The sequence below is a fragment of the Lemur catta genome, chromosome 1, assembly GCF_020740605.2.
Source record: "Lemur catta isolate mLemCat1 chromosome 1, mLemCat1.pri, whole genome shotgun sequence".
In the NCBI taxonomy this organism is placed as follows: Eukaryota; Metazoa; Chordata; class Mammalia; order Primates; family Lemuridae; genus Lemur; species Lemur catta.
The window spans coordinates 259,818,991-259,828,429 of NC_059128.1; the positions used below are offsets into that span (position 1 = coordinate 259,818,991).

The window sequence follows — 9,439 nt, forward strand, 5'->3', positions numbered from 1 at the left end:
AGCTCCCTCTGGTTGTCACAGTTTATAATGGAAGTGCAGCCTGGGGGTTGGCTGTGTACCTGGCGCCAGAACTGGGACTCCATGCTCTGACCTGAGACATGCTAGATGGAACTGACAGTTGCTGCTCTCGTACAATGCCCCCATTTTACAGAAAGGGAACTAAGGCACAAAAAAGCTACCTGACTCATCTTCTGTCATCCAGCTAAGTTAGAAGTGGCGATGCTTAATCTAGAGATCAAGTCTTTCAGACTTAAGCTTTTAGATAAGGCAGTGAGAACTATGATTGGTGTTGAGAAAAACCCTGCCCCACTGCTTATGTGATTGTAACTTGGTTACTTATACATTCTGGATGACAGTCTCTCCATTTCTAAGGTGTTGTCTTCACATCCAAACTGAAATTGATTGAATTTAGCATATAAAAAGTAGAATTCACAAAAACATATTTTCCACACATGAAAATTAAGGCTTTGATAATTTTTTCCACATTATAATTAGTTGTTTGAGGTTTATGTGAACTTAACTCAAGGCAAGATGCTGTGAACCTTTAACTTCAAAGAACATAGGAAAATGCTAACTAATTTCAGTGTTAAGGCAGCTGCATTTGTGACAATGACTTTGAGTTGAGAGTATAGCTACTAGTTAAGTGCCCAGAAATAAACATGGAAAATAGTTGTGGCTCCAGCTACAAAAGCAAACTTGTAGATCACAAATAATTTCTTAAATGGGGACTGTTTATTCACACAGTGAAAAAAGTATAGTAATGCTATGATAGCTCAATAATCGTTGAGTGTCTCTGCACCACACCCTGTAGACAGCAGAGATTTTGCACAAAACAAAGGTTTATAATCAGTCTTTTTGGCAGACCAACCAATCCAGCACTAGAGTAAGCTAGCTGGGAGAAGATGAATGCACGAATGAGCAAAAAGCAAGGCAGTCTACTCATTTGTTTCAACTAACTGTCTTAATCTTTTAATGAGACATTGATAATAAAATATACACGCACTTAAAAAAAAAACACACAGGCAGAACAAGATTTTTAACCAATGCTCAAGGGCTGAAATTTTAAGTCAGAATAGAAGAGCTGATAAAAAAAAAATTGCTTACTTTGAACTTAATAGAAAAAAAATTAAGTAAATGCACACTTTTGTATCAGCACCAACTTGCAAACATGATTAAGACAAGACAAAACAAAACAAAGCAAAACCCTGTTAGAAATCACTGGCTTGGTTAAGAAATAGATTTCTGGGTTGTCAGAGGCATGAAACCAATAATGTGCCAGTGAATAGCTCTGACCCCAAGCAACCTTGATGAACTGAGCAAGATCAAGGCCAGATTGTAGTCCCTTGAAGCATTGATGATAAGCACACTATGGTTAAAGGACACAAATTACCCTTGGAATCATAATGCAGGTACATACACTGAATGTAAGAATAATGTGATTCAGACTAATTTAGGACTGTGCCAAGCAGGAAGAGAAAGTCCTTTGGGCATTCAAGAAGAACATTTAGACAAAGCAAAACAAGAAGGGGAATTTGTGGTTAGCAGGAAGCTGTTGCTCATTTATATTTTATCAAAGACTTAAAATGTTGGGCAAAAGAATGTGTCTATAGCAAGCAGAGAAAGAAATTCATAATGTATATGGTTTGTAGCTGAAATAATCAACTAGGAGAAATAATAAACATCAGGAAAATTGAAAAATATTCTCTTTAGTTTCCTAAAATTAATTATTTTGGAAACTCAGGTGGGTTAGGAATTTCAACATAGATAATACTGCATTATCATGCATCATATGACTTACCACTCTTCTATGCTAATCAAGAAAATCCCTTTCAATTATACGGATTGCTATGAAAAATCATGAGACATCGCATTTTACTAAATGGGAAATACTATTGATCTAATAAGATCTACCAAATAATGAAAGGGGTTCCTTTTTTATTATGTACTCCCTCGAGCAAGTTTGAATAAATGCACTGGTGGAAGATGGAAAATGAATTGATTTTTATAGTTTCAAGTACCTACATATTTTTAGATGTATACATGACAATTTGTTAATAGACTCATGAATAATGTTTTAATTGACTATATCCCCGTAGTACACTGCTAGAAACTATTTAGGATATGTTTAATAACTATAAATTCTTCCTTTAAGAGTTTATAATCAGAGACTAATGATAATAATACAGAGAAATACATAAAAGGAGGAATACTTCATAAACCACAAATACAATGATGTTTAAATATAAGTGCTTTTGGTCCATTAAACATGTGGAAGAAATATGCTTACAGTGAGGGGATAAAAAGAAAATACCTTAACTCTTAGTATGAAGTAAGTCCTTAGTGCTAGCAGAATGTATTGAACCAATCTTTACCACATATAAGAAGCGAATTTGTTTATCTATCTACCATCCAATGGGAGATAATATAAAATGAAATGATGATAGGAAGAGAGTGGTAAGCAGACGTGGGATTATAGTACGTTTGGAAATGTGATTGTGATTCATTCAGAGACTATACAAAAAAAGGAGGGAAAATGGTTGTAAGGCATTTTTTAAAAATTAGAACAAAAGACTTTGCAATACAGCAAGAGGATCTAACATATGATTTATAGGACAAATTAAAAAATATATATGCCTCAAAAAATCTGGTATACACAAAATGACAGGTGAAAAAGATAACTTTGGCAGAAGAACTGAAGACTTACAGGAAAGAGATATTGTAACCCCAAATTCTGGGGAGATTCATATCCAAACAGGAGATGAAGGATTATATGTAAACTATAAGACAAAATTAATAGCTTATAGAGCCAAACTATTAGTTTTCATTGAAATAATAAATTGCTTTACTTTTATGTATACCACCCCTGAGATAGTATGATTTGGTTATTAAAATGACAAAAATAAACAGACAATGGAATAGCTAATTTACTTGTTGGACCACCTTAATGATCAAATTGAGAAACAATACACAAAATCCATTTGTTTGTGTAGCCATCACTCAACAAATATTAATTGGCTGCTCTTTGCAATACATCAGAGCAAGTAATTACTATACAAAATGCCAGTTGAACACAGAGTACTTTTAAAATTTATCCTGCACAAATATTGTGAAAATCTATCGGAAGTGTTGAGAAGAAGGCAAATCGGATTCAGAAAATGTCATGACCGAAAAGGCAGATTTAATTGGGAACTGGAAAAAGAAATTGAAAAACACCCAAGAGTCAGTGAGGAGTTTTATTGGGGAGTTTCCTTATTAATCAGTGTTCTCTAGTGACACATAGATGTTGGGTGTGGGAAAAGTTAAAGACAGATGATAAATTTCTGTTTAATATGAATTGGTCATGCAACTTGCCTTGCAGCCAGATGCAAACAATGTGCAGGATTGAAGTGAATATAGAAATTGACCTATTAGATATTGACCTATTAGATATAGAAAATAGTCAACATTTTTTTTTTTTTTTTTGAGCCCGTGCTATTTTGCAAGCACTGCCTAGGCCCTGGGATTCGAACATGAATAAAGCATGGGCTCTGCTGTCAGTGAGGCAGCCATGTAAGAAACAGATACGTGGCAAAGCAGTGGGGGAACCCTGTGGAGAGTGAAGCTAGGGGATGAGGGGAGAAGGGTCTCTGAAGCAGATGAGGTGAGAAGGAGCCTAAATGAGGAAAGAGGCTCAGAAGCCAAGAGGGAGTTGTGTAATTGGTTATCGGCAGTGTCAAATTCTGTACATAGGTCAAGGAGCATCAAGATGGAGAAGTGCCATTTCATTTTGGCAGTGAGCATGTTACTGGAGACCTTGGCAAGGCTGGCTTCTGGGAAGTGTTGTGGGTTAGAGCAGGACTGGATCAGGTTCAGGAGCATTTTCACTGAGGAACTGAATGCATCTGGTGCACTCTAGGAGTTGGGGGAGGAAGGGGAGGGAAATAGTTGTGAGAGGGTGTGGGCATTTCTGGAGACCCAGGGATATCTGAGACTCAGCAGGAAACTCCAAACACAGACTTTTTAGCAGCTATTTCGTGAAAAATCTAGCTTTCGCTAGTAATAAGGAGGCAGCATTTACATCTTCAAACAGCCTTTGTTGAGCTTGTTTGTTCTATCTGGCAGTGAGTCACTCTGTAACACTGACCCTGCCATTGAAGTCAGCAGATTCTATTTGGAGAGCACTGTGATTGTGGGGGAAGTTTGTTTAAAAAGTTGACCAAAACATTTACTCTTTCAGATCTGCTAAACACCTGTGTGTATTAGTTTTGATGACCACCTATTCGTTTGAAAGCATATAAATGCCATGTTTGAGTCAAAGTAAAGGGAAGTCTCATTTTAGGAAGGAGGTAAAGTGTACACAACACAGGAAGAAATTATAATACTTTCTATTTTGGTTTCCTAACACTTGAAAAGAGTTTTAATGAGAAAAGTAGTTCTATACACCGCCAACCTCAATTAAAATACTAAATACAAGTTGCAGTTTCCCCACTTCTGCCAGAGGGACTATGTCCAAAGTCCAGCCACCTGTTTCCCTTTATAAAAGCTCAAGACTGCTGTCTTGCCCAATGTACTCCTCACTGACACTAAATATCAGTGCGATGATGAGTCAAAAGTCAACAGCAGCAGAGTTTTATTTACCAAGAAATGACACTTAGTAAGGTCATCTCTTTTTGAGAGGACATTACAACCATTCAAGTTGACAAATATTAAGCTCAAATAAGACATGAGGAACGTATGTGTAAGGGGTACCCAACTTTGTCAAATGTGTACTCCTACAGGCTGGCCGAAGATGTTTCAACAGATAGTCATGGCACGTGGTCTGTGATGGCTTAGCTGGACACAGTGAAGGTCACAGAACTAGAAATTTAAGAATCAATTATGAAACAGGTTAAAGTTGCAGTCTGTAAGAGAGTGGGGTTTGGAGTCAGTAGGATTTGGGTTTTAATAATAGCTATGCCATTTATTAGCTGTGGAACATTAGTCCAATGACTTAAATTTCTAAGCCTCAGTTTCCTCATCTATAAAATGCATATAAAACTAGTGCCTACCTCCATGATGTTTTAAGGCCTAAATGATGTAGTACGGTGGTCCCCAACCTTTATGGCACCAGGGACCAGTTTCATGGAAGACAATTTTTCCATGGACTGGGGTTGGGGCGGTGGGATGGTTTTGGGATGATTCAAGTGTATTACATTTACTGTACATGCTATTTCTGCTCTTATTACATTGTAATATATAAGGAAATAATTATGCAACTCGCCATAATGCAGAATCTAATGCTGCTGTTGATCTGACAGGAGGCGGAGCTCAGGCAGTGATGTGAATGATGGGGAGCGGCTGTAAATACAGATGAAGGTTCACCTGCTCTCCCACTGCTCACCTCCTGCTGTGCTGCCCAGTTCCTAACAGCCCACGAACGGGTACCTGTCCATGGTCCAGGGGCTGGGGACTGCAGATGTGGGGCACGCAGCTTATCTCAGGACTGGATGTATAGTAAAGCTTCATAAATAATAGTTATTATTTTCCCCAAATAGAGCACCCTTAATTCCGTATTGACCAGAAAAATACAAACTGTTAATATTCAGTTAAATATGAGAGCAAATGTGAAAATGAACCTGTAAAACAGCTTGCCATGAAAATACTACATTTTTTTAAACAATTGAGATATGTCTAAGGGAAAAAGAGTGAACGCCATAAAATTCAATCTAATCTAAAGGGATTGAAGTGGGAGCATTTTAATCAGCAAATAGAACCCAGAAAGAAAATCTTAAGTTATAAAAGTTTTATTCACTTCTAAAATTTAATAAGATTCTGATTTTACTAACATTAAAAAATAAAATCATCTCTATTAAATGTAAAATTAGCTTTATTATACATATAAAGAGTCTCAGTGCTCTTGTTCAAATTAATAGTAAAAAATTATTCCAAGTAGGTTCTGTGGGACATATTAGCAATATTCAGATAATAATCAGTGCCCTTCTCACCACATATAAAATGCCCTACTTCATTTTTAGGATAACTTGATGGCCGAAGCTCTTCACCACATTATTTCTTTTATAGTTCCTAGTTCGCCATTTAGTATGGAAGGCCTAGAGCCCTCATTTCCATCAGTCAGATCCAGGCCTTCTGCCAGTTCTTAGACCCCACATTTATTCAGAATGCTCTGGGTCACCAACTCCAGTCCAAATTATTTATTTTTCCAATTCTTAGGGGAAATTTGCCAGTTTGAGACATGTCATTTTATCTGCAAATAGAACCCAGAAACAAAAGTCTTAAAGTTATAAAGAAGACATGGGTAATGGCTCAAAGAATGGATGGTAAAGCACTAAAGCACTTTGAATCTCAGTGAACACTGGGCCTTGTTACAACCTTAAGGAGAACCCAGAAATTCCTCCTGATAGCCCTCGACATGGGTTGCTGAGGACTAAGTGAACGAACTCCTGTCCTTTACCAAATATAAACTCTTTTTTTCTAGATGAGAAAGAAAACTGCAAAGGCAAGGCAGCATGGAGACCTTGCCACTCACTGGGACGGGTTGACTGAAATTCTACTTGACAAAGCCTTTCCTAGCTGAGCTATCCTAGAGTGACCTCTCCCTCCACTGGCTTGCTGCTTACTGATGCTTTGTCATTTGTGCTCATGTATCCTCAGATTATCAGAGGGTAGGCCTCTGCTAAGGCTTCAGATCGTAAAGACTTGGTCCCCTTTTCTCTGACTCTCCTCAGAGTCTAAGCCAGGTCTCACTCTTCCTAAAAGTCCTGAAGTCTGGGAGATAGGCAAGGAAGAGGCAGAGGGAATTTGGGGCTGTGCTTTTTGCCTTTGTCAACCTCCTGTAAGTCACTCAGCCTCACTTGCAGTTATTCTTTTGTACGATGGAGATAATTATAGATGCCGGTTTGAGAAGTGCTTTGATATCCTCAGATAAAAGAGGCTCTAGAAGGGCAGAGGATAATTATTATTAGCAGCTCAATGGTTCATAGGGTTTTCCACATGTGGCTTCCTCTAGGGAAGCTAAATCCATCCAAATAAAACCAGTTCGAGAGAAAAGGTACAATAGAAAACTATTCAAACAAGGAAAATGACTTCAAAAAGATGAGCCAGTTGAAACATAAAAGTGAAATAAAAAATTAAAGCGATGACATGCTTCTAAAGAAATCTCTGCAGTCTTGCCATGAATGAACTTAACATCACACGAATCCTGTACTAGTAATAATGGCATCTTGCATTTGTATAATGTCTTTCTCAATAACTTTACGATCTTTTGTCACATAAAATGATACTTAGTAAATCTTCAACATGCTATCAGGCTCATTTTTAAGTGAGATCACTGGAGGCTGATCCCCCCCACGTTATAAAAGAGTGAGAATTAGAATCCAGCTCTCCCAATTCTCCAACACAGAAGAGAGGAGTTGGAGTATCTGCCCACTCATAGTACCCATCGAGAATCCCTTCGTTAAAATCTAGTCAGCTAAAGGATGCAGATGGAATTTGCAGCATTTGTTCTGACTTTTGTCTTACCATTTAGCAAGTATTAGGAAACAATTATGTATGAAGGGCCTCCTAGGCAGCTAATCCTTGCTAAGAGAATAAAGGAGGAGGAATAGCACAAGTATAATATCTTAAGTCTCTAACCACAAGAAGATTATGGTGTAGTTGAGGAGATAAGACATTCACACAAAGCAATTAGTGGTCAAAATATATTTTATACTTTAGTATTAAATGCTATCTTCTCTGAAGAGCTTTCCATAATTATGCTAATAGAAAGTAATCTTTTTTTAAACTCCCGTGGCACTCCTAGAACTGTGTTTTTTATAGCATTTATAAGAGGCAGATATTATGTCATATCTTCTCTTTGGTATCAGAGTTTAAGTACATCAAAAGTAGAAACCATGTTTTATTTTATCTAAGAGTTCATTCAGTGCTTCACATTGTCCTGGATGTAAAGGAAGGGCTCAACAATATTTGTTGAAATGATAAAGTGATATAATAATTTCAAAATATAGACAATTAACTATATCATGAGGCCAACATGTGGCATAAAATTGCTGAGTATGTTTTTACTGATAATTCAAATCCATTAGGCTCACAACAACTAAGAAATAATCACTCCAATTCTGATATTTTTATCATGTCCCGATAGCATTTACAAATTAGGTTATAATTGACAAGTTCTTTACGATTATTTTTCGCTATTCTTCAAAACCATATGAGCATAACTTACTTTTATTTTCCTCAGTAACCAGATGACATAAAAAATAATGAAAAATGAAGAACTTGCATTATCACAGTATCTTCAGGATTTCCTTGTCATCTTTGCAGCCCCGACTTCCTTACTTTGGTTTCCCTTTGAGTCTCCAAGTAAAGAAGTAGAGAAGGAGTTAATCTAGCAATGTGTGGAGACCTGGATGGTGGAGCCAGTGGCTAGAGGGATAAGGTGAGAGAGAGCAGGGGTTACGGGAGAGGACTCAGGAGTTTCGGAATGTACTTGGAAAGAGAGCCTTAGTATTCCATCTAATTTCTTCCCCAAGCACAAGTAACAAAGGCTGGCTGCCTACATGCCTGAAATAAGGCCAGTGTCAGATGTAGGATAGCAGTCTAGAGCAGAATTGCAGGATAGCTTTTCCCCCTTGCTAAGGGAAAGGAGAGGAAATAATTGGGTAAATTGGGTAACAGCTCACTACCTTCTTTCTTCATTTATTTCTTTTACTACTCTGTCCTTCATGGAAAAATAGTGCATACTTTCCATGAATGTCTGATATCATGTGTTTAAGTAAAATGATCCTAAATTAAATTTAATTGTTCTTTCATTCATTGGGTGCAAAGTAATTTATGTTCACGTATTAAATACTGACTCAGTTAAAGAGATATTCATACACAGTTAGACATATAATTCCCTTCCCTTCCAGATACTGTCAGTCTTAGATGATTTAGCAGGGACACACAAGACATTCCCAGAAAACTATTAATACACAAGTAATAAAACTTACTTTTTAAAAGATCAGTATGTTATTTACGTTATGTATAAGTTTAGGAGGAGCAACTTTGCCATCTCACTTATCTCACCAACCTTTTTTTTCTTTTCTACTTCTGAGAAAAGGAGAAAAGAGGAGAAAAAAGAAGTAAGGATTTTTCCTCCTAGGAGTGTGTGACAATACTTAACTTTTTTCGAGAGGTTCTAGATTTATTTTGGCTATCCAGTACCATGCCCTTTGCAGGCAACACTCCTTTGCAGGTTACCTGGGCATAATGGGGTCAGTCAAGGTCAGCTCCTGTCCCCTGTGTAGGGAGTGAGACGCTGGAGTTGGCTTTGCCCAAAAATAGCCTGTGTCCATGCTGTGGTATCAGCTTGATATCACCAAGTCCTAAACTTGGAGCCAGAGATCCTGCTTTCAGAGAGAAAGGACTCCCAGCCTTTTAACATTGCTGTTACCTAAGTTTTTAATTAGTTCTGAGGGTACTG

The 9,439-nt window shown here is 37.4% G+C and overlaps 1 long non-coding RNA gene across 1 annotated transcript; it reads right to left on the bottom strand.

Annotated features, from left to right (window-relative positions):
• Positions 1-5,748: 5,748 nt before the first annotated feature.
• LOC123642581 lies at positions 5,749-9,034 on the bottom strand. Its single transcript, XR_006736487.1, has 2 exons — positions 8,967-9,034; positions 5,749-6,223 (listed from the first exon to the last, which is right to left on the bottom strand). It is a non-coding gene; the product is annotated as an uncharacterized LOC123642581 (long non-coding RNA).
• Between the last annotated feature and the right edge of the window lie 405 nt (positions 9,035-9,439).